The 26597-nt window shown below is 46.9% G+C and overlaps 1 protein-coding gene and 1 non-coding gene across 2 annotated transcripts in view; both read right to left on the reverse strand.

Annotated features, from left to right (window-relative positions):
* The window catches only part of LOC140489286 (somatostatin receptor type 5-like), a 50224-nt gene that overhangs the window by 20797 nt on the left and 2830 nt on the right, over positions 1 to 26597 (reverse strand). The gene's annotated exons all lie outside the window — the stretch shown is intronic.
* Positions 3779 to 3910, reverse strand: LOC140489502 (U8 small nucleolar RNA). The gene has a single exon (XR_011963179.1). It is a non-coding gene; the product is annotated as a U8 small nucleolar RNA (small nucleolar RNA).

Raw genomic sequence — 26597 nt, forward strand, 5'->3', positions numbered from 1 at the left:
GATGGAGGTGTAGAGGGATTGGATATCCATGGTGAAGATGAGGCATTAGGGACCAGGGAAACGGAAGTCATGGAGGAGGTGGAGGGCGTGGGTGGTGTCTCGAACGTATGTGGGGAGTTCCTGGACTAGGGGGGATAGGACAGTGTTGAGGTAGGTAGAGATGAGTTCAGTGGGGCAGGAACATGCTGAGACAATGGGTCGGCCAGGGTGGTCAGGCTTGTGGATCTTGGGAAGGAGGTAGAACCGGGCAGTGCAGGGTTCCCGTTGGAGTAGGGTGGTCAGTGGGGTGAGGGGTTGGAGGGAGAGGGACAGTGGGGTGGGCGGTTGGCACAGGGTGGTCAGTGGGGTGAGGGATTGGAGTGAGATGGTCAGTGGGGTGAGGGGTAGGAGTGGGATGGTCAGTGGGGCATGGGGTTGGAGCAGGGTTGTCAGTGGGGTGACGGATTGGAGTAGGATGGTCAGTGGGGGGAGGGATTGGAGTGGGATGGTCAGTGGGGTGGGGGGTTGGAGCAGGGTGGTCAGTGGGGTGGGGGATTGGAGTGGGATGGTCAGTAGGGGGAAGGGTTGTAGTGGGATGGTCAGTGGGATGAGGGATTGGAGTGGGATGGTCAGTTAGGTGGGGATTGTAATGGGATGGTCAGTGGGGTGAGGAATTGAGTGGGATGGTCAGTGGGGTGGGGAATTGGAGTGGGATGGTCAGTGGGGTGGGGGTTGGAGTAGGGTGGTCAGTGGGGTGAGGGATTGATGTGGGATGGTCAGTGGGGTGACTGATTTGAGTGGGATGGTCAGTGTTGTGGGGGATTGGAGTAGGGTGGTCATTGGGGTGGAGGTTTGAGTAGGATGGTCAGTGGGGTGAGGAATTGGAGTGGGATGGTCAGTGGGGTGGGGGATTGAAGTGGGATGGTCAGTGGGGGGAGCGGTTGGAGCAGGGCGGTCATTGGGGTGAGGAATTGGAGTGGGATGGTCAGTGGGGTGGGGAATTGGAGTGAGATGGTCAGTGGGGTGAGGGATTAGAGTGGGATGGTCAGTGGGTTGAGGGGTTGGTGCAGGGTGGTAATTGGGGTGAGGGATTGGAGTGGGATGTTCAGTGGGGTGGGGGATTGAAGTGGGATGGTCAGTGGGGGGAGCGGTTGGAGCAGGGCGGTCATTGGGGTGAGGAATTGGAGTGGGATGGTCAGTGGGGTGAGGGATTAGAGTGGGATGGTTAGTGGGGTGGGGAATTGGAGTGAGATGGTCAGTGGGGTGAGGGATTAGAGTGGGATGGTCAGTGGGTTGAGGGGTTGGTGCAGGGTGGTAATTGGGGTGAGGGATTGGAGTGGGATGTTCAGTGGGGTGGGGAATTGGAGTGGGATGGTCAGTGGGGTGAGGAATTGGAGTGGAATGGTCAGTGGGGGGAGTGATTGGAGCAGGGTGGTCAGTAGGGTGAGGAATTGGAGTGGGATGGTCAGTGGGGTGGGGAATTGGAGTGGGATGGTCAGTGGGGTGAGGGTTTGGAGTGGGATTGTCAGTGGGGTGGGGAGTTGGAGCAGAGTGGTCAGTGGGGTGAGTGGTTGGAGTGGGATGGTCAGTGGGGTGGGGGATTGGAGTAGGGTGGTCAGTGGGATGGGGGTTTGAGTAGGGTGGTCAGTGGGGTGAGGGATTGTAGTGGGGTGTGGGGTTGGAGTAGGGTGGTCAGCGGGGTGAGGGATTGGAGTAGGATGGTCAGTGGGATGAGGGATTGGAGTGGGATGGTCAGTGGGGTGAGGGATTGGAGTGGAATGGTCAGTGGGGTGAGGGATTGGAGTGGGATGGTCAGTGGGGTGAGGGATTGGAGTGGGATGTTCAGTGGGGTGAGTGATTGGAGTGGGATGGTCAGTGGCGTGAGGGATTGGGGTGGGATGGTCAGTGAGGTGGACATCCCTTAACTTATCCCTGTCATAGTGCATTTCCACCTAGCCTACCCATCTTTGGACTGTGGGAAGAAACCAGAGCTCCCGAAGGAAACCCACACAGTCACCTGAGGCTGGAATCGATCAGTTCTGGCACTGTGAAGCAGCAGTGCTAACCCTCAAGCCAACATGCCATACAATGTTGAACATTATTAGTCTCCTCCTGCCGCAAACATATGTAAATATGAGCATTGTGTAAGAGAGGTCTTTGGTTAATTTGGGATAGATTCAAAATTCGACATTTTGTTTGTTTGATATGATATGCAACTGTGAGGAACCGAACTGATTTTATGTCAATGTAAATATACAAGGAGATTTTTCTGTGAATAAACCATACTTTTGAGATTGAAAAAATAGAAAAACTCAGCCAGTCAGAGGTGAAGTGAAACAGAACTAACGTGAATCATCAAGTACAGTACAGGCTAAAGTGCCGGACAAGTGAAAGTTCTGAAAAAGTCATACGTGAGTCATAATGTTAACTCTGCTAACCGATGCTGAATTTGATTCCCTACAGTATGGAAACAGGCCCTTCAGCCCAACAAGGCAAAAGTGAGGACTGCAAATGCTGGAAATCAGAGTCAAGATTAGAGTGGTGCTGGAAAAGCACAGCAGGTCAGACAGCATCTGAGGAGCAGGAAAATTGACATTTCGGGCAAGTCCACACTGACCCTCCAAAGCGTAACCCACCCATTCCCTATATTTACGCCTGATTTTTTTTAAATTTCAAAAATATACTTTATTCATAAAGTTATTTGGATCTCTATGCAATTGGTCATGCCATTCTTGTGCACACATTACATTTCTTTACATGCAGACATCGAAATTTATTTTTCCTATATACAAATCTGTACATTTAGTATCCAGCTCTTCTGCTGAGGCGTCAGCGGAGCCCAAATGACTGGGTGGGCCCCCTATTCTTGGGCAGGCAGATGTTACACGGTGGTCTTTCCCCACCGTGCCTTGGCGGCAGCTGCCCCCAGCTTCAGCGCGTCCCTCAACACGTAGTCCTGGACCTTGGAATGTGCCAGTCTGCAACACTCAGTCGGGGTCAACTCCTTCAGCTGGAAGATCAACACGTTTCAGACAGACCAAAGAGCGTCTTTCACCGAGTTGATGATCCTCCAGACACAGTCGCTGTTTGTCTCAGTGTGCTCCCGGGGAACAGGCCGTAGAGCATTGAGTCCCGCGTCACGGCGCTGTTCGGGACGAACCTCGACAAACACCACTGCATTCCTCTCCTGACTTCTTCTGCAGAGGCACATTCCAGAAGGAGGTGTGTGACAGTCTCATCCCCCGCAGCCACTTCGAGGGCAGCGTGCAGTGCGGCTGAGAGTCCGGCGTGCATAAAGGATCTCACAGGCAAAGCCCTTCTCACCACCAGCCAAGCCACTTCTTGGTGTTTATTGGAAAGTTCTGGCGATGAGGCATTCTGCCAAATGGCTTTGACAGTCTGCTCAGGGAACCACTCGAGAGGATCCACCCTCTCCTTTTCCTGAAGGGTCTCAAGGACACTATGTGCTGACCACTTCCTGATGGACCTGTGGTCAAAGGTGTTTTTCTTCATAAACTTCTCCACAAAGGACAATCTGACTAAAATGCACCTAACACTATCCTCGAGTGTTTTCTATTTATTAGTTTCAGAACTGACACCTGACCTTCCACTTTGGAGACCTTATAACCTTCAGATTTATTATGGAGTTCAATAATTTCAATGCACGAACACCTCCCTCATTGATATACACTACCCCAAGTACTAACATCAATGAGATGCCTGAAGCAAGTAAAGATACGCAGGTAACCATATGTCACTTTAAAAATACTCTACAGTTCAACATAAGACATCAGTGAAAATCAGAACGGCCATTGAGGAGTTGTTAGTCCCTCAGTGGTGGGAGCTGGCTAATCACAAGCTCATCTAGTCCATTCATCACGTTCTGCAACTCCTAAAAGGAGTAACAGGCAAGGATATACCTCACTGATGTAACTACCCAATCTACGCGGCTCCAGACCCAGGATAGTCAACACATTGTTCAGTCACGGTGATCTGCCCTACACCCTGCATGCTGTAAATTTGCCTGTCTGTTCTTATATATATATTTTCTTAGCTGTAAATCCCAAATTCATTGAAATATTCTCCTTTGAATGTCAATTTCTCCCCGTCGATGTGATTATCCCATAATTCCCGGCGATGCTCATCTGCATACCCCGCGAAAGGGGCGGAGTCAGGGCAGGTCTTAAATTGAGTGAAAGCGATGAGCTAATGAAATGAATCATCTTCTTTAAAACCAATACTGCCAAAGCATTAAGTATGCCTCTCTGAGCTGAAAATGCTGCATGTATACACACAACAATCTCATGGCTTCCAATTTGTACACAGCAAGATCCCACAAAGCTGCCACCTGATGCTGACTAGATTAGTCTGCCTTGAGGAAGGTTTTTGGGGTATCTGTTTTGGGTAGCACTCTGAGGGGATAACTCCTGCTCCTCCTTCAATACTGATGCACAGTCTACAATACCCCTCTGAGGGGACAGTTAGGAACCCAAGAGTCAGTATGTCATAGAAAATAGAACAATACAGCACAGAACAGGCCCTTCAGCCCTCGATGTTGCACCGACCTGTGAACTATTCTCAGCTCGTCCCCCTACACTATCCCAAAATCATCCATGTGCTTATCTAAGGATTGTTTAAATCTCCCTAATGAGGCTGAGTTGACTACAGGTAGTGCATTCCACGCCCTTACCACGCTCTGAGTAAAGATCTGAAAGAAAAAGTCAGAAGTCACACATCACCAAGGTCATGGTCCAACAGACTTATTTGAAATCACAAGCTTTCACCTGACGAAGGGGCAGAGGTCCAAAAACTTCTGATATTGAATAAAGCTCTTGAAGTATAACCTGGAGTCATGTGACTTCTGATTTTGTCCACCCCAGTCCAACACCAGCACCTCGACATCATGGTCACTTGAAAGGGGGAGCATGTGACAGTGCAGCATTCCCGTATTGCTCTGTGGGATGGGGAGAGGGGCTAGATTACAACCACGTGGGGCTAAGTGACTCTCTGAATGAGAGACGAGAGTAGGGAAACATTACGTGCTTTAGGTGGCTTTGCACAGGTTGTGTGTTCAGATGGGAAGTGGGAGTTTGGACAGAGTGAGTGCTAGTGGGAAGAGTGTGTTTGGTGGAATGATTGTTTTGGGATGTGTGTGTTTGAGGGAGTATGTGCTTGGGGAGTCTGTGTTTGAGGGAGTGAGTGTTGGAGCGAGTGAGCGTTGGAGGGATGTGTGTTTTTGAGGGAGTGAGTGAGGGAGTGAGTGTTGCAGTGAGTGTTTGAGGGAGTGAGTGTTTGAGGGAGTGAATATTTGAGAGAGTGAGTTTTGGAGGGAGGGAGTATTTGAGGGAATGAGTGTTTGAGGGATTGTGTGTTTGAGGGAGTGGGTGTTGGAGGGAGTGTGTGTTTGAGGGATTGTGTGTGTTTGAGGGAGTGAGTGTTGGAGGGAGTGTGTGTTTGAGGGATTGTGTGTGTTTGAGGGAGTGAATATTGAAGGGAGTGAGTGTTTGAGGGATTGTGTGTGTTTGAGGGAGTGAGTGTTGGAGGGAGCGTGTGTTTGAGGAATTGTGTATGTTTGAGGAAGTCAATATTGAAGGGAGTGAGTGTTTGAGGGATTGTGTGTGTTTGAGGGAGTGAGTGTTGGAGGGAGCGTGTGTTTGAGGGATTGTGTGTTTGAGGGAGTGAGTGTTGGAGGGAACGTGTGTTTGAGGAATTGTGTGTGTTTGAGGGAGTGAGTGTTGGAGGGAGTGAGTGTTTGAGGAATTGTGTGTGTTTGAGGGGTTTTGTGTGTTTGAGGGAGTGAGTGTTGGAGGGAGGGATTGTGCGTGTTTGGGGGAACTTTGTGTTTGGAATGGCGAATGTTTCTTGATCAGATCTTTTTTAGACATCCTGTGATGTTTCTCCAGGGTTGCAAGCAGTGACACAGTGATTCTCAATTCTCAGAGAACGCAGAACAATCCTGGAGAATTGGAACACACTCCTCCCCTATATCTGCCCCTTGTTGACACAGGTTAAGTCACAGAGAAGTCCGGACAGCTCCAATGTGTGACTGCAAACTGCCAACAATTGTAAAGGAGGGACAGCTAGCAAAAGTGCTCGCGTGGCTGGTAGTGAGAAGGGAACTACCTGTGAGATCCTTCATGTTCACTCGGACTCTCTGTATCACCACCCACTCCCCTCAAAGCGGCTATGGGGTGAACAAGACTGTCACACATTTCCTGCTGGAATGTGACTTCGCGAAGGAAGTCTGGAGAGAGATGCATTGGTTTGTTTTGAGGTTCTTGCTGAGCAGCTCCATGAAGTGGGACTCTGTTCTCTACGGTCTGTTCCCCAGGATGCACACTAAGACAAACATCGAATGCGGCCGGAAGACCATCAACTCAGTGAAAGGCCCTCTTTGATCTGCCCGAAACTTGTTGGCCTTCTAGAGCAAGGAGTTGATTCTGACTGAGTGTTACAGACTGACACATTCCAAGGTCCAGGACTATGTGCTGAGCGACACACTGAAGACAGGAGCAGCTGCCGCCAAGGCACAGTGGGGAAAGATCACTGTCTGAGGTCATCCTGCCGAAGTTAAAGTTGTTCCATTCAGTTATCAGACCCTCCCGAAGACTCAAATACATGTAACTATAATCTTGTGCAGGTAGAAATGCCTTTGGTTTGTTTGTTGGATTGAGTGAAACTCCAATGTTTGTTTAAAAACCAAAAGAACTGTGGATGCTGTAAATCAGAAACAAAAACAGAAATTGCTGGAAAAGCTCAGCAGGTCTGGCAGCATCCGTGGAGAGAAAACAGAGTTATTGTTTCAGGTCAAGTGATTCTTCCTCAGCGACCTGGACTCAGTTGTGAGGAAGGGTCACTGGACCCGAAACGTTAACTCTGACTTCTCTCCACAGATGCTGCCAGACCTGCTGAGCTTTTCCAGCAATCTCTGTTTCTGCTTCCAGTGTTTGTTTCTTTCTTCATATGCTGGAGTACAGACCAAACTATGTCTGTACCTAAAGATATTTTTCATGATCAACATTTATCTTGGAAATAAAGAAAAGCTCCGAAAGTACTCCCCTATAGTTGCATCAAGCAACAAAGGAGGAACTGACAGCATGGGACACCATTTTGTGAGGACACAAACAAGTGACGGACTCAATGTATTCCAACATGTAAAAGCTCCCCCCATCCCTCTAGCCCATCGATAAGCAAACTCAGGGAGATGGGATATCAAATGACCCTTTTAAAACTATTAGCTGTACAGTTCTGTGTGCTATTGTCGGGTTTGATGCTGTGGAATCAGCCCCTAAGAGATCACAAGGCCAGAAACATAGGAGCAAAACTTAGGCCAATCAGCCCCAAGAGTTTGCTCTGCCATTCAATCATGGCTGCTAAATTTCTCAACCCCATTGTCCCACTTTCTTCCCGTAACCCTTGATCACCTTGATACTCAAGAACCTGTCTGTCTTAAATAAATTCAATGGCCTGACTCCCACAGCCTTTTGTGGCAATGAATTCCATAGATTCCCCACTCTCTGGCTGAAGATATTTCTCCTTATCTCCATTCTAAAAGGTCTTCCCTTTACTCTAAGTGTCCTAGTCTGTCCTACCAATGGAAACATCCACTCTGTCCAGGCCATTCAGTATTCAGTATGCTGTAAGTTTCAATTAGATCCCCCCTCATCCTTCTAAACTCCATCAAATATAAACTCAGGGTCTTCCAACATTCCTCACATGTTCATTTCTGGGAGCATTCTCATGAACCTCCTCAAAACACGCTCCAGGGCCAGTTCATCCTTCCTGAGATATGAGACCCAAAAGTGCATATAATACTCCAAATGTGGTCTGACCAGAGCTTTATAGAGACTCGGAAGTACATCCCTGCTTTTATATTCAAGTCCTTTCAAAGTAAAAGCCATCATTGCATTTGCTTTCCTAACTACTGACTCAGGAGAAAGTGAGGGCTGCAGATGCTGGAGATCAGGGTCGAGAGTGTGGTGCTGGAAAAGCTCAGCAGGTCAGGCAGCATCCAAGGAGCAGGAGAATCAACGTTTCAGAAATAAGCCCTAAATCAGGAAGGGCTGATGAAGGACTTGTGCCCAAAACGTCGACTCCTGCTCCCTCGGGTGCTGCCTGACCTGCTGTACATTTCCAGTACCACACTCTCGACACTAACTACTGACTCAACCTGCAAGTTTACCTTGAGAGAATCCTGGACTACAACTTCCAAGTCTCTTTGCACACCGTTCAAACTTCTGAATTTTCTCCTCATTTAGATAATATGGGGATTACAAAGGAAAGAAGAACTTGAATTTACTTCTTTTAATAAATTCGGGAGGATTATCACGTACAACTGAACAAGTTTCCCACCACCAAGCCACCATGACCTTTTTTTTAACCATTAGCAGTAATCACGTGTGTGAGAATCTGAATTTATGTCTCACAACTTAATGCCTGAAGTACATTTTGAAGTGTAGTTACTGGAGTGATGTAGGAAATTCACTTAAAGGAAGCACTCACAAAAGGCGATGTGGTAACAGATAGCACATTTTGTGGCACAGTGGTAGTGTCCCTATCCCTGGACTGGGAGGCCCGGGTTCAAGCCCCACCTGTTCTAGAGGTGTGTCCTGACATCTCTGAACAGGTTGGTTGGAAAAAGAGGTTAATGATGAGAAAACACAAGCAGATAATTGGTTCCTGGTGATATCTGTTCGAGGTCAGATGTTAGCCAGAGCTTCATGAGTCTTGTGGCCCGATGGTAGTGTCCCTACCTCTAGACTAAGAGGCCTAGTTTCAAGTCCTAGCCACTCCAAATTGTGTAATAACATCTCTGAACAGGTAGACTAGAAAATATCTAGCCAGGAAACCAGGAATGTTCCCCTGCCCCTCTTCAAAATAGTTCCACAGTATTTTTGTCTCTATGTGAGAGAACAAATGGGACATTATGTATAATGCAGTCCTCAATAAGTAAATCTCTCACCCATGCCAACTAGTCCATCCTTCCTTCAGATGACTGGTACACCAAGACATCCATCACCATCTGATCGTCTTGCCCATCCTTATTAGAATTTCAGAGAGATAGCTCCACCTTCAGGAATGAGCAGTACACTACAAGCTGACTGTGAGCAATGACTCAGGAGGTTATCTCGAGAGGGGGCGATCAGATGAACCAAACCATAGGCCGTCTGTTCCACAGATGTGGTGCCAAATTAAAACATTACTTGAATAAAGGTGCAGAGCATATAATAAATAAGGGTAGGAGTACGCCATTCAGCCCCTTGAGCCTGCCCCTACCACAGTTGAAAAATGTGGTGCTGAAAAAACACAGCAGGCTAGGCAGCATCCGAGGAGCAGGAGAATCGACATTTCGGGCATAAGCTCCTCATTCCTGAAGAAGGGCTTATGCCCGAAACGTTGATTCTCCTGCTCCTCGGATGCTGCCTGGTCTGCTGTGTTTTTCCAGCGCCACATTTTTCAACTCTGGTACTCCAGCATCTGCAGTCCTCACTTTCTCCTAGCCTGCCCCTACCGCTCAACAAAATCATTTCTGATCACCCTAGGCCTCGTCGCCTCTTTCCTGCCAGCTCTTCCAGCCCTCAACTTCCCAATATTTCAAAAACCTAACACCTCTTCTTTAAGTACTTTCATTGATCTAGCCTCCACAACTCTAGGAGAGAGAGTTTTCCAGACATTCACTTGCCTTTGGGAGAACAAATTCCTTCACATCCCAGTTTGAAATGATAGCGTCCCCTTATTCTGTAACTGTGTCCCCTCGTTAGAGAGTCCCCCACCCGTGGGAATATCTTCTCAGCATCTTCCCTGTCAATCTCCCTCAGGATGTTGGATGTTTCGACAAGATCATGCCCCATTCTTCCCAACTCTAATGAATAAAGGCTGAAACCTGTTTAGCTGTTCCTGATAAATCAATCCCTTCATCCCAGGAATAAGTCTAATGAATCTTTTTCAAACTGCCTTCAGTGCCAGCATATCCGTTCCTAAATACAGGGACCAAAACTGTACACTGTGCTCCATATGGGGCCTCACCAATGCACTGTATAATCATGACAAGACTTCCTTACTTTTAAACTGAGCAATAAAGGCTAAAATTCTACTTGCCTTCTTAATTACTTGCTGCATCTGCATGCTAACCTTCTGAGTAAGAACACCCAGTTCCCTCTGTGCTAAACACTTTTGAAGAAACTGCCAGCGAGTATTACAAAAACACATCTGATTTGATTTGATTTGGTTTGATTTATTATTGTAGCGTGTACCTGGGTACAGTGACAGGTTTTGTTTTGCGTGCAGTACAGGCAGATCATATCATACAAAGATCACAGGGTGATAGAACAGAGCGAGGAATACAAGTTTACAGCCGCAAAGCAGTGCACAAAAGATCAAGATCAACATTCGGTTACAATTTGAGAGGTCCATTCAGATGTCTAATAACAGCGGAAAAGAAGCCGTTGTTGGTACGTGTCTTTAAGCTTTGGTATCTTCTGCCTGACGGAAGAGGTTGGGAGAGATTAGAACCAGTGTGGGAGGGGGCTTTGATGATGTTGGCTGCCTTCCTGTGGCAGCAGGAAGTGTAGATGGAGTCCATGGATGGCAGGTTGGTTTGTGTGATGGACACGGCTGTGTTCACAACTCTCTGTAGTTTCCTATGGTTAGGCAGAGCACTTGCTGTACCAGGCCATGATGTATCCAGGTAGAACGCTTCCTATGCTGCACCTGTAAAGGTTGATGAGAGACTTTATGGACATGCCGAGATTCCTTAATCTCCTGAGGAAGAAGAGCTGTTCTTGTGTCTTATTGACCATCTTCATACTGCAGGGAAATAAATCTGCTGTTCTTGTACAGCGTTTACAACCCACCTGATCCACTGTAACCTTCTCCCTATTCCATTGAATCCAAGCAACACAGAAGGCCTGAAGGATGGAATGCATTTATCTGAATTCCCTTTAAAGGCTTCACCTGAACTCCTTATGTGTTCCTGTTTGTTTATCACACTGTCCCTCATCCCGTGCCTTCTCTGCTGGAATTTGTTACACAGCTCTTCACCATGGCGATTCCTCCAGCCAATCAGAATGGCGTCACAATTAACCGCACATGCTCATTCCTCTTTGTCATGTGGGTTTGCGACCAATCTAAAGGTTTTTGGTTCAAGACTGATTAGTCAAGGAGAAGGCAGGGTGAGGAATCCTGGTAAGGTTAGGTTTCTTTAGAATTCTGTTCATTGTATGTTAATCCTAACTATAACTATACCTTGTAATCTCTGCTATACCAGGTTCCAATCTACAAATTTCCATTGGTTAATGTCTTACATATATTCTTTCTATCTATCTATCTATCTGTCTGTCTATCTATCTGTCTGTCTATCTATCTATCTGTCTAACCATCTATCTATCTATTTATCTATCTATCTATCTATCTATCTATCTATCTATCTATCTATCTATCTATCTGTCTATCTATCTGTCTATCTACCTATCTATCTATCTATCTATCTGTCTGTCTGTCTATCTATCTATCTGTCTGTCTGTCTATCTACCTATCTATCTATCTATCTATCTGTCTGTCTGTCTATCTATCTATCTATCTGTCTATCTATCTAACCATCTATCTATCTAACCATCAACCTATCTATCCTTCCATTCAACCCTCTAGCTCTGCCACCACTTCGCTATTTAGGTCCACTGAGGAACAACTCAGTGTCATCATCTCAAGGTCACTCCTGGGTCCTAAAGCCCTTACACAACGCAATTAATCAGAGCAAGAGGCTAGCACATGTGTTACTGATCCTGATGCCCTTCTGCGGCAGACCTATTTGTAATGTCCCTACCTCTGAGCCTGAGTTGAAGTCCAGCCTGCACCAGGGTGTGTGACAAAACCTCTGGGACAAGTTGCTTCACAAATCACAGGATGGCACAGTGGCTAGCTCTGTTGCCTTACAGCACCAGGGCCTTGGATTCGATTCCAGCCTCAGGCGACTCTCTGTGTGGAGTTTGCCCATTCTCCCCGTGTCTGCGTGGGTTTCCTCCGGGTGCTCTGGTTTCCTCCCACACTCCAAAGATGTGCAGGTCAGGTGATTTGGCCATGCTAAATTGCCTGTAGTATTAGGCGTATTAGTCAGAGGGAAATGGGTCTGGGTGGGTTACTCTTCGGAGGATCGGTGTGGACTGGTTGGGCCAAATGGCCTGTTTCCATGCTGTAGAGAATCTAATCTACAATATTTTATTTTAAAGTCCTGAGCAGCCCCAGTTAATAGAATTACAGAGTTATCACAACGCAGAAAGGGCCCATTCAGCCCACTGTGATTGTACTGGCCCTCAAAATGTTCAGCCAATCGCCTTCCTTTTCCCCATAACCCTGCAGATTGTTTGCATGATCATCCACAGGATCCCTTAATCCCGGAGTCAGGGTCTTGAGCCCTTTATTGAGTATTTTTTTTATTTATTAAGGTGAATAATGTCTTGTGTCAGAGAAACAGAGAGCTCATGGGGGCCACTCGGGAGAGCCTAGCTCTGGCGGAATGGATTAATTCATGGAATATGATAAACATCAATAAATAAAGTCATTTTCATAGCATCTACAAAGATCCCCACTAAAACTTGAAAGGGTTCAGAAACGATTTACAAGGATGTTGCCAGGGTTGGAGGGTTTGAGCTATAGGGGGATGCAGAATAAGCTGGGGCTGTTTTCCCTGGAGTGTCGGAGGCTGAGGGGTGACCTTATAGAGGTTTATAAAATCATGAGGGGCATGGATAGGGTAAATAGACAAGGTCTTTTCCCTGGGGTGGGGGTGTCCAGCGCTAGAGGGCATAGGTTTAGGGTCAGACGGAAAACTTTAGAAGGGACCTAAGAGGCAACGTTTTCACACAGAGGGTGGTGCGTGTATGGAATGAGCTGCCAGAGGAAGTGGTGGAGGCTGGTACAATTACAACATTTAAAAGGCATCTGGATGGGTGCATAAATAGGAAGGGTTTAGACGGACATGAGCCAAGTGCTGACAAATGGGACTAGATTAATTTAGGATATCTGGTCAGCATGGACAAGTTGAACCAAAGAGTCTGTTCCCATGCTGTACATCTCTATGACTCTATAAAACAGCAAGCCCTTGATGTATTTCTGATGAGAGTTTTAATAACAGTAACCGACAAATGAACAATACATTTTGGGAGGCAGTCAATCCAACCATGATACTGTTTTAATTTGCTCCCTAATGCCAAATGCATCAATTTAATTTAAACTTTCTGCTGTAACTGATCTGTTGTGATGGAGATGGATTGAGGAAATAGCACTGGGAAAGCTGCGGGGGCACTTTGTAAAAAATGTTCAAACTCATGAGAGAGAGGGTCTGGGCCAAGTAACCTGCGAATGAGACGGCACAAAATTCACTCAGTTCATGAAAGAAGCAGGCACAAATTAGATTAGGTTCCCTACAGTGTGGAAACAGGCCCTTCGGCCCAACTAGTCCACACCGACCCTCTGAAGAGCAACCCACCTAGACCCATTCCCCCTAACTAATGCACCTAACTCTAAAGGCAATTTAGCATGGTTAATTCACCTGACCTGCACATCTTTGGACTGCAGGAGGAAACCCACGCAGACATGGGGAGGATGTGCAAACTCCACACCGACAGTCACCCGAGGCTGGGATCGAACCCAGGTCCCTGGCGCTGTGAGGCAGCAGCGCTAACCACTGAGCCACCGTGCCACCCCACAGCTTAATTACCAGCTGAGCCACCTTGAAGGCCTTTGTGGGACATTTGTTGTTTGAGCTGAAGTTGATGGTCATTTATTAAAGCTGGTGTTAGCCTCTCTGCTTCCGCACTGATGCAGTCAAAGTAATGGGAGAGATTAGAGAGCTTGGAGCTTGATATTTACTTTGACTGCTCAGTACCGGTTCCCCCTATATTGCTCACCTTTATACAAAGCAGATGGCATTTGAAAGGGGGAATAATGTGGCCTTTGCTGCTGAAATGAATGTTATTGTAAAACAAAAGTGCAGTGGAGAAAGGCCATTGACTGAGGACTTTCTGCTGAAGTTAAATGGGGGCCTGTTCAGTTATCAGACCCTCACAGTACCTCAAATGTGTTTAAATGTACAAGTAAGGGAAGCCTTTAGCTTGTTTGTTGGATAAAGTCAAACTCCAATGTTTGTTTGCTTGCTTCATATGCTACAGTACAGAATCAAACTGCTTTAGAGACTGATCAAGTACATTTTCAAATGCTTTTGTGAAGCCAAGTACATAGCTGGCCTTGTTAAATTACAGCAAACCACCCACCCCCCCCCCCCCCCCCCCCCCACTCCCCACCGCCAATTTCAACCGTGGTACTACAACCCAAGACGTCCGCGTGAAGAAACATCACAGGCAGCCATTTTCTGAACAGTCTGCCTTTTAACCAGCCCTGACCAGAAACAGCCAATTTCCACAGCAGTGTCTAGGCTGCTCACACAACCGAGTGATGCACCTAAACTGTGGGACCTTCCCCAGCGTTCGGAAATAAAGAAAGGAATTGCATTTGTGTAGCGCCTTTCACCATATGACTCCGAAGTGGTTTATCGGTTGAGTACCATAAGGTGCAGGTGCTTTTGGAATGTTGGCGACGTGGCAGCAGAGCCCACAAACAGGGAGGCGATTGTTTCCAGATTATCTGATTTTCTCAAGAACGTTTCAGCCTTGCCTAAATTCTATGTCAATGCAAGGCTTTTCCTTCCTTCTTCTTTCAATGAACAAAGACGTACCTATAATATCCTTTTTTTGTCCAGCGGTTTAATGGGTAGACTATTTCCATTAAAACAATCCTGACATGTTAAAGTAGATGGATAAAAGAAATATTCACCAAAATAGTTGCTTGAAAATACAGAACTTGACTATTGATGTCCAAAGGACCAATGTGTCAACATTACACCCATCAGAACACAATATCAAGAATACCAGGTCTCAAAGGGAACCATTGTCTAAACTACATTGAGTCATAGAGTCATAGAGATGTACAGCACGGAAACAGACTTTTCGGTCCAACTCGTCCATGCTGACCAGATATCCCAACCTAATCTAGTCCCACCTGCCAGCACCCAGCCCATATCCCTCCAAACCCTTCCTATTCATATACCCATCCAAATGCCTCTTAAATGACGCAATTGTACCAGCCTCCACCACTTCCTCTGGCAGCTCATTCCAGACACTCACAGTCCTCTGTGTGATAAGGTTGCCCCTTAGGTCTCTTTTATATCTTTCCCCTCTCACCCTAAACCTTACCCTCTAGTTCTGGTCTCCCCCACCCCAGGGAAAAGACCTTGTCTATTTACCCTATCCATGCCCTTCATGATTTCATAAACCTCTATAAGGTCACCCCGCAGCCTCTGACGCTCCAGGGAAAACAGCCCCAGTCTGTTCAGCTTCTCCCTATAGCTCAAATCCTCCAACCCTGGCACCATCCTTGTGAATCTTTTTCTGAACCCTTTCAAGTTTCACAACATCTTTCCGGTAGGAAGGAGACCAGAATTGCGCGCAATATTCCAACAGTGGCCTAACCAATGTCCTGTACAACCACAACATTACATGCGGAGAGACTGCTGGATAATTAGTAAATGGCAAATCCCTTGCCAACCAATAAAAGCCCTCTTCTCTTGCAGTAGATTTAGATTGTTAGACTTTAGATTTTTATTGTAGTGTGTACTCAAGTAGAGAAGTAGAGAAGTACAGTGAAAAGTGAATAATGTCACCACACATGGTACCAAGGTACCTGGGTAAAGAAGCTTAGGTACAAAGTAGTAAGAGAAACAAGAGTTGAAAAGTTAAGCATTACTTCATAGAATAGCAGAAAGATAAAGAAATCAGGAATAGTTTAAGTCTTTCGCAGTATAAACTAGGAAAATGAAGGAATAAGTTAAAAGTTCAACAGTCTTTGATGAGTCCCCCACTTATCTTGCTCTCCAGGAGATCTCAGCTGTCTATTCTCGAAGCCACTGTATCAGGTACCGTTGCTGTTGCTGGATCTGCCGCCCCTCCGATCTCCTCCTGGTGCTTCAGTAACATGCCCAGGCAGGAACCACGGGCACACCAGGCCGAGATGCCACCATGAGCCACCGAAAGACCTGTAGAAGTCGTTGTTTCCTCTGAAATTTGGTATTCTTGCGATTCTACCCTGATGAATGAATTATTTGGGCAGCATGTTTCCTTTTTCAGAATTATTGACTCGTATTGCATACTTCGAGAGAGGCTATTACATTTCCTCCATCTAGGCATTGCAATGGCTTTGTAGCCAATGGCGAGCATTCATAATGTTGGAGACTGAGCAGCCAATATGCACACAGCAAGCTCTCACACACTACAACGTAAAACTGGTCAACCCCACATTAGTGATGTTGTCAAGAAATGATTTCACATACTGCCCCAGGTCTCTTCTGTGAAAAACATCTTCCCAACAGGGGGCTCTCTGCCACGACAGGTGTCCCTCATCGCCAGAGTCAGGGGTCAGTCTAGATGTCTGAGCACAGGACTCCAAGGTGGGACTTTAACCCACTCTCTCAAATGTGAAAAGAAGAAGGCATTTGGCGCACTTGCCTTTATTGCTCAGTGCATTGAGTTGGGAGGTCATGTGGCTGTACAGGACATTGGTTAGGCCACATTTGACATACTGCGTGCAATTCAAGTCTCCCTCCTACAGGAAGGATGTGGTGAAATTTGAAAGGGTTCAGAAAGATTTACAAGCATGTTGCCCAGATTGGAGGGCTTGAGCTATAGGGAGAGGCTTCATAGGCTGAGGCTGTTTTCCTTGGAGCGTCAGAGGCTGAGGGGTGACCTTATAGAGGTTTACAAAATCATGAGGGGCATGGATAGGGTAAAGAGCCAAAGTTTTTTTCCCCAGGGTAGGGGAGTCCAAAACTAGAGGGCATAGTTTTAAGGTGAGAGGGGAAAGATTTAAAAGTGACCTAAAGAGCAACGTTTTCACACAGAGGGTGGTGCGTGTATGGAATGAGCTGCCAAAGGAAGTGATGCAGGCAGGTACAATTATAGCATTTAAAAGGCATCTGGATGGGAAAGGGTTTGAAGGATATGGGACAAATGCTGGCAAGTGGGACTAGATTAATTTAGGATATCTGGGATTGGCATGGATGAGTTGGACTGAAGGGTCTGTTTCTTTGCTGTACACTTCTATGACTCTTGAAAGAATTCCATTGACCGAGGCTAATATCTCCCTAAAGTCTTACTCTTATCCATTAAGATCTTAATTGTTTAAATCTCAGTCATGGTTTCCAACTCACACTGAATAATGCCAGGGAGTTGCATTGTTTTTACTTTGTTATTTTTACAATTTTCTAAAATTCCCATTGATGTGTAATGAATATATTTGAGAGTTGTGGTGAAATGTTGCTGTGAAGGCTGTACAAGACTTCTGAACGCGCTGATGGTATTAACACAATGCCTCGTATCTTCAAACGCTTGTACTGCTGATTGAATGTAGGGTAAAGATGAGCCAGAGCAGTCACTGTCGGTGACAGACAGGTCCGTCAGAGACTGAGAAAGATCACAGCTGAGCTTATTGTCTGAGTTATTTATTAAGAAAGAAAACACCCGAGTGTCCAGTGACAAGCTGTGCCCTTCACATCAAAGGGCAATGCTGTGTTATCAAACAGTGAAGGGGAGGGCAGGGATTAAATCAAAATTGAGTTGGAGGGGGATATAATACACTCCCTGCGGCACCCACCTCTCCCTGAACAGCTCAAGGGTGTTGGTGGACATTGTGTGCTCCTTTTCCAGAGACACCAGGGCTCTGACATAACCGCGGAAGAGGGGCAGGCAGTCGGCCCTAACGACCCCCTCCACGGCCCACTGCCTGGACCTGTTTATAACCAGTTTGGCCAGGCCCAGGAGCAGACCCACGAGGGGGTCTTCAGACCTGCCCTCCCTCCTCCGTACCGGGTGTCCGAAGATCAGGAGCATGGGACTGAAGGGCAACCAAAACTGGAGAAGGTTTTTTAGAAAATCAAAAAGGGAGCGCAAATGCCCACAACCTATATATACATGGTCCACAGCCTCTACAACACCACAGAACAAGCAGTTGGACTGGGAGTCCGTGAACCCCCGCAATCTGCGGGTGCAGGGGACCACCGCGTGCAACACTCTCCTCCCCAGATCCCCGAGAGAAAGGGGGAGGACTCCTGTGTAGAGACCCCTCCACTGAGGTTTCCCACTGCCCATATATCTGAGTAATACATGCCTCATCAAATACACAATCACAATTACACATACACAGGCACTGCTACTTATACAAACATATCCCACGCAATAATCTAAACACACACAAACATGCACAAACACATGAATACATGCATTTACATACATGACCCTCACTTGCACTCACACCCACCTGCACTAATGCACACACTAATGCATGCACTCATGTGCACACCCAAACATATGCACACGTACCGCCAAGACAAACTCATGTGCCCTCATACATGCTCCTGCAAACACATGCATTAGCCCACCCACAGGCAACTACACTCCATTGCAACATGAGATCATGCACACACACACACATGCATCTGTGTGTATGCATTATTGCACAATATGCCTGTGTACATACACTTGTGTACAATGGTGCCTGCATGCACGTAAATATTTACACACGTATCAACCCTTAAACGCATATTAACGTACAAACATGCCCATGTATACACACATACACAAACAACACACAGTCTCATACCCACACTCACACACACACATACCCGTATACATATATACACTCACAGACACACACACACAACACACATGCACTCTCTCACACATACACACACTCTGTCACACACGCACATCCATACACACACAACACACATGCACTCTCTCACACATACACACACTCTGTCACACACACACATACACGCACTCTCTCACACACGCACATCCATACACACACAACACACATGCATTCTCTCACACATACACACACTCTGTCACACACATACATACATGCACTCTCTCACACGCGCACACCCATACACACACGCACATGCACACACTCTCACACATGCACACATACGCATACATGTATGCACGCTCACTCACTTTATGGTAATCCATCACTAGGGATCCATGGATGCAGCTCAGGAATTGGACAGTCTTTGAGGAGCTCTGCATCTCCAACTTCTTTTCAGGCACTTACCCTTCACCAGGCTCTCAGTGGGAGGGTGGCAGAACTCGGTCCCCCCAATGATGCCCAATTTAACTCAGATCAACGAATCTGGCACAGCTTCCTATGAGAATGGGAGCAGGATGTTTACAGTTTGTGTGCTTTCTTTTTAGAGCATCATAAATTGCTTGGAGCGTGATGTGGACATTGGCTTTGTTCCAGTTGAGGTTAAAGTTTATCAAAGGAAGGGTTAGACTCATATTACGAGTGTCAATTATAAATCATGGGATCATAACACATCTGGAACAGAAAAATGCCATTCGGCCTTTCATACTGGTGCTAGAATATTGAAAGAGCAGACTAATTTCAATTCACAGTCTGGTGTTGGCATAAAACCATACAAATAAGGAGCAGAATTAGGCCATTTGGCCCATCAAGTCTTCTCTATCTGAGAAATGTTTCTCAGCACCAGTCTCCTGCCTTCTCCCCGTAACCATTGATCCCCTTGCCCAACAAGAATCTATCTCTGCCTTAAATACACTCAAAGACTTGATGTCCACTGGCTTCTGCAGCAATGAGTCCCACAGATTCCCACTCTCTGGCGGAAGAAATTCCTCCTCATCTCAGTTCTAAAGGGTTGTCCCTTCACTCTGAGACTGTGCCCTCAGGTCCTAGTCTCTCCTACTAGCGGACACGTCTTCTCCAGGTCCACTCTATCCAGCTCTCTCAATATTCTGCAAGTTTCAATCAGATTTCCCCTCATCCTTCTAAACTCCATCAAGTACAGACCCAGAGTCCTCAACTGCTCCTCATGTGACAAGCCCTTCATGCCCCGCATCATTCTTGTAAACTTCCTCTGGACCCTCTCCAAGGCCAGCAAGTCCTTCCTTAGACACGGGGCCCAAAACTACACACAGGCTCTTCTCCCAGAGCCAGGAAGTACCTTCCAATGAAGACATCTAATCATATTGCCTTTTGTAAGTTCCAATGGAATCTGATTCAGTGGTCTCTTAGTAAAGTGCGTTCCCAATCTCAGTATCCTCTGTGCGAAGGAAAAACCCATTGTGATTTTGATTCACTGAATCCCTTCTTAGAATTCCTACAGTGCAGAAAGAGACTGATCAAGCTCTGCACTGAACCTCTGAAAAGATTCTCACCCAGGCCCTGCCCCCCCCCCCCTACCGTAACCCCTCATGAAGTTTTCCCCATGGCTAACCCGCCCAGCCTGCACATCCCTGGTCAGTACGAGACAAATATAAGCATGGCCAATCCACCTAACCTGCATGATCATGATAGCTATGATCATCCATGATCTTATTGGATGGTAAAGCAAGGGGCTGAATTGCTGATAGTTATAGAGTCATAGAGATGTACAGCACCTAAACAGACCCTTTGGTCCAACTCGTCCATGCCGGCCAGATATCCCAACTTAAACTAATCCCATTTGCCAGCACATATCCCTCCAAACCCTTCCTATTCATGTACCCATCCAGATGCCTTTTTCAATGTTGTAATTGTACCAGCCTCCACCACTTCCTCTGGCAGCTCATTCCATACACACACCATCCTCTAAGTTAGTGTCAGCCCTTTCTGAAGCTTAATTACTGAGCTTTCTACACATCAGTATGTCTACACATCCACTTGCACATCCCTGGACAATTTCCCATGGCTAATCCATCTAACCTGCACATCTTTGGACTGTGGAAGGAAACCCACGCAGACATGGAGAGAATGTGTAAACTGTACATCGATAAGCACCCAAGGGTGGAATCGAACCCTGGTCTCTTCTACTGTGAGGCCGCAGTGTTAACCAATGAGCCAGAGTCACCCTTGAGCTTTCTTTCTGAAGACATCCTTCTCTAGTCTCCTACCGATTTTGACCAGAGATGGGTTTCAGGCCCATTCTGTCTGTGGTAGGTTCCTGCTTCAGTAGGTGACCCGCACTGCCTTCTGATTAGCGTTCCCTCAAAGTAATGTGGACAGACAGCCACTCTGAGTTTCCTCACGCACTGATCGCTGTGCCAACGTGTTCTCTTCCACTTCCTGAATTCACTGCCCCACATGGATCTTAGACATTCATGGAGCAGAGAAAAATAATTAGAGGGAACGTTCCTTCTGGTTTTCATTAAGACACCTCCGATTGTTCATAGGGTGTGGGTGTGACTTATGTATCACCTGTCACTAATTGCGCCATGACAGTGTGGATGTGAGCCGCCATCTTGAACCACCACAATCCATGTGGTGTACATAGAGGTGTTAAGCTCCAGAATTTTCACCTGGTGAAGGAATGATGATCTGGTTCCAAATCAGGATGGGCTGAAGCTGGAGTGGGCTGGGAGCCTGTGGATGGTGCTCTTCCCATGTATTTGTCTTTCCAGGTGGCATTATTCCCTCAAAGTCACAAGGACATCAGCTGCTCCAGCTAGCACACACTGACTTCGGAAACGTACACAGAGGGAAAGAGAATTACAGGGAATGAATCCAGGCAGTAGAGATCGAGGATTTGGACAGTGCAGTCAAAGGAGCCTTGGTGAGTTTCTGCAGTGCATGTTGGAGATGGTACAATGTGCTGCTACTGAGCAGTGATGGTGGCGGGAAGTATATCTCAAAGATGGTGCTGACGAAGTGGGTTGTTTTGTCTTGGGTGGTGCTAAGTGTCAAAATGATATAAATGTTCCTAACTTATTTTTTTTTATTGGTGTTTGGGATGTGAATGTTGCTGGTAAGGTCACCGTCGGCTGCCCATTCTTAACTGTTCTTGGTTGCTTCCTCTCAGCAATCCTGCTCCTTTGTCCAAATACTGCCCACGCTCTGAATTAGTGTCAGCTTTGTGATTCACTCGGAGCTGAAGCCTGCACATCCACATTATCCTGATCGGAAAGATGGCTCCAAAGGACAGAACCACGTTAAAAAAAAAGACAGGCTTGAGCATTGCCTGCAGTGTGTACGCTACTGGAGTCAGTATCTGTGTCACTGACGCTGTTAACCCTTTCAAGTGCTGCAGGGCTAATTTTTCTTTATTTCAAAAATATGCTTTATTCATTAAAAATATCTTTACATACATGCATCATTACTAAAGCAGTTCGGCTCTGTACAGTAACATAGCAAGGAAACTAACAAACATTGGAGCTTGACACTATCCAGGAAACAAGTCAAAGACATCGCTCATCTGTACAAGATCATACTTACATACATTGAGGCTTCCGGAGGGTCTGGTAACTGAATGGACCCCCTTATATTTCAGCAGGAAGACCTCAGACGGTGGTCTTTCCCCACCGTGCCTTGGCGGGGGCTGCCCCTGGCTTCAGTGCGTCCCTCAGCACGTAGTCCTGGACCTTGGAATGTGCCAGTCTGTAACACTCAGTCAGGGTCAACTCCATGTTCTCAATGGCTGATGGTCCTCCAGGCGCATTCGATGTTCGTCTCAGTGCGCATCCCGGGGACCAGACCATAGAGCACAGAGTGGAAAACAGCGAGGACTGCAGATGCCGGAGATCGGAGTCGGGAGTGTGGTGCTGGAAAAGCACAGCAGGTCAGGCAGCATCCAAGGAGCAGGAGAATCAATGTTTTGGGCATAAGCCATTCCTGATGAAGGGATTTTGCCCGAAACATCGATTCTCCTGCTTCTCGGATGCCGCCTGACCTGCTGTGCTTTTCCAGCACCACAGTCTCACTTTTGCAAAGGAAGTCTGGCATCGATGATGTCATGTGGAAGGTTAACCCTTTCAGTCCCTCTTCACAGTCTGAAGCACACAATCTCTGAGGACAGGAAACAATGGAACCCCATGTACTGTACACCTGACCAGAAACAGAACTGTGAACGTCAAGCATATTAATGTGTGTGGAGACACTCCACAGTGGAACAGCATGAATAGAGAGAAAAAAAAATTCCTACTGCACCTTCTAAAACATTTCATTTGAAATGTTTATCCCTCAGACTGCATTTCTGATGTGGAATGGACATTGTAAGTATTAAGACAATTACAGTTGCATTGTTACACGAAAAGTGGAGCATGACATCTCTGAAGTGTTGCATTTTGCTGGAAATGCTGTCATTTTCAGTGAGAATGGTTTGTAATGCACTGATACAATTCTTACGTACAAAGTATATTTCTGGAGTAAAATGTCGCATTGTCCAGATGAATGCTACCAAGTCCATCACTGAAGGGAAATGATTATTTATTAACACACCCAGGTTCACACAATGTTACAATGGGCCAAGAGTTGGGAGCTGGAAAAGCACAGCAGGTCAGACAGCATCCGAGGAGCAGGAGGATCGACGTTTCAGGCAAAATGGGCGCCTTGTGCCAGCTGGTCAATTGGCCTCTATTTTAAATCCTCCACCATTAAAGGTCGGAAAATGGAACAACTGGTGGGATGTCACATCGAGGCCCCCATTTGTCCTTCCACGGGCAAGGGTGGGAAGGGGATGTCAGAGCCGGCAGTGAGGAACAGCAGTGGGGCTCCCCTTCCACCTGTTTCAGCTCAGTATTGATTCCGTGATTGAATTGTCGGACACATTCCCCAGCACCCGCTGTGTGAAACACAATGTACTGTCCATCACTCCACCAGGGGTGACTCTGCCAGGATTGGTCACGGTCTAGAATATTCTCCATAAACCTCTCCGTCTCTCTAACCCATTGCCCTGCTGAAGCAGGTTTCAGAAAACCCGATCAGCTAATGTCCAGCCCTCCTGTTATCTCTTCACGTAGACTCTGTTTAAACTCCCATCTGCTGGTGAAGTGCCCTAGGCTGAGTTGCTATTCTAAGGCTGTTATATATCCACTAACCTCTCCTGATATCAAAAAATCTGTCAATCCCAGTTTTGACATTTTCCATTGAAACTACAGCCCTGTCCAATTTGGTGGAGAGGCTTCCTTGGGAGAACAATTTGCATTTATAAAGCACCTCTCCCAACCATCAGCTGCCTCAAATTGCCTGGTCAGGTCCACAACCCCCAACAACCCACCCTCCCGTCCTGGCACCCTCCCCTGCCACCGCAGGAATTGCAAAACCTGCGCCCAGACCTCCTCCCTCACTACCATTCAAAGCCCCAAAGGAGCTTTCCACATCCATCAAAGTTTCACCTGCACATCCACCAATGTCATTTATTGTATCCATTGCTCCCGATGCAGTCTCCTCTACATTTGGGAGACTGGACGCCTCCTAGCAGAGCGCTTTAGGGAACATCTCTGGGACACCCGTACCAATCAACTACACCACCCCGTGGCCCAACATTTCAACTCCCCCTCCCACTCTGCCGAGGACTTGGAGGTCCTGGGCCTCCTTCACTGCCGCTCCCTCACCACCCGGCGCCTGGAGGAAGAACGTGTCATTTTCTGTCCCAACCTTGGGGTTGAAGAACACTTCAACCCCAAGGCATCAATGTGGATTTCACCAGTTTCCTCATTTCCCCTCCCCCCACCTTACCTCAGTTCCAACCTTCCAGCTCAGCACTGTCCCCATGACCTGTCCTGCCTGCCAATCTCCCTTCCCACCTATCTGTTCCATCTTCCCCTCTGACCAACCACCTCCGTCCCCATCCCCATTCAGCTATTGTACTCTTTGCTACCTTCCCCCACCCTCTCTCTGACCTATCACCTCCATCCCCATCCCCCATTCACCTATTGTACCTTCTCCCCAGCCTCACTCCCCCCATTTATCTCTCCACCCTGGAGGCTATCAGCCTCTATTCCTGATGAAGGGCTTTTGCCCAAAACGTTGATTTTCCTGCTCCTCGGATGCTGCCTGACCTGCTGTGCTTTTCCAGCACCACTCTAATCTAAACTCAAATTGCCTCACAGCCTACAAAAGTGTAGTCACTGTTGTAATGTGGGAAATCTGTAGCCAATCTGCCCACAGCAAGCTCCCTCAGTTGTCAATATGAAAACGGTTAGTTAATTTATTTTTGTGATGTTGACTGAGGGTTATCGGTGCTAGCACTATAGCCTCACAGTGCCAGGGACCCAAGTTCGACTTCAACCTCAGGTGACTGCCTGTGTGGAGTATGTACATATGTCTATGTGGCTTTCCTCTCAGTGCTCTGGTTTCCTCCTACAATCCAAAGATAGGCAGATGAGAGTGGATTGGCCATGGGAAATTATCCATAGTGATGTGCAGGTTGAAATAACTCCACAGAGGCTGATATCCCATCATCAAGTCACCCTTTATTTACTCTTGACACTGCTCCAGCTCCCTCAGAGCCAGCTTTCAGAGAGAACAGAACCCCTAACAATCCTGTTTGTATCTGTCAGCCAGGGCTCCCTGATTGGACCAAGTTAAGTTCCCCAATCAGGGAACTCATATTTGATGAGGTCCATCTTGTTACAATCACTACACAGGCTAGGTAGACTAGCCAGGGTAAATGCAGGGTTACAGGAATGGAGGATGCTCTTGGGAGGGTCGGTGCAGACTTGATGGGCCAAACAGCCTCTTTCTGCACTGTAGGGATTCTATAATTTGGCCAGGGCACCAGAGAGATTCATGTTTAGAATAGTGCTACAGGATCTTTCACATCTCCCAGAGTGAGCTGATGTGAACTTAGTTTGGTTTGGCATCTCATTTGAAAGCCAGCATCTCTGACAGTGCAGCATTCCCTCAGCGTTCTACTGAAGAGTCTTCTAATGCCGTTGTGGTGCTGCATGTTCCCAGCTGGTGTCCTGTAGCTTGCTGCCGTCATGCTCTTCCCTTCACTGGGTCAATTTGGTTTGCGGTGATAGAGGTAAACCTTGAGAGAGTCCTGACAAGGTGAGGCTTTTGTCCTTAACACGGCGTGATTTATTGCATGATGGCATCAGGTGTACGTTCCATTAGTAAGTTAGAGTGATTGTTACTGAAGACACTAGGGACAAATATCTTCATCCTACCAGACACCAAAGTGTTCTGCCTTTCCCCTCCCAAATCCAACTTGGGTGGAACTTCATTCACTCTCCAACATGATCCCTTTCAGAGCCATTCCCTTATATAACATCATGTGCCTCAACACTGAGACTGATAACTCTAAGTGAAGAAGTCAGATCTCACTCCAAGTGCCATAGCTCTCAGTTGAGAAATATAGAAAATACCAACAGGAGTAGGCCATTCGGCCCTTCCAGCCTGCTTCATCATCCAAGATGATCATGGCTGATCATCCAAATCAGACCCCTCTTCCTGTTTCTCCCCATATTCTTTGATCCCTTTAGCTCTGAGAACTCTATCATGGAATCATGGAATCCTGACAGTGTAGAAACAGGCCATTCGGTCCATCAAAAAGACCATTCGGCCCACTCAGACCCACCCCCTCACCGTATCCCTGTAAGCCTGCATTTCCCCATGGCTAACCAATCTTAGCCTTCACATCTCAACTCATTCCTGAAAACTTTCAAATGTTTTAGCCTCAACCATTTTCTGTGGCGGAGAATTCCACAGGCTCCCAACTCCCTGGGTGAAGAACATTTCTCCTCAGCTCAGTCCTAACCAGCCTATCCTGGATTTCTACACTGTTCCTCTTTCTC

This window comes from Chiloscyllium punctatum, chromosome 18, assembly GCF_047496795.1.
Source record: "Chiloscyllium punctatum isolate Juve2018m chromosome 18, sChiPun1.3, whole genome shotgun sequence".
Classification (NCBI taxonomy): Eukaryota; Metazoa; Chordata; class Chondrichthyes; order Orectolobiformes; family Hemiscylliidae; genus Chiloscyllium; species Chiloscyllium punctatum.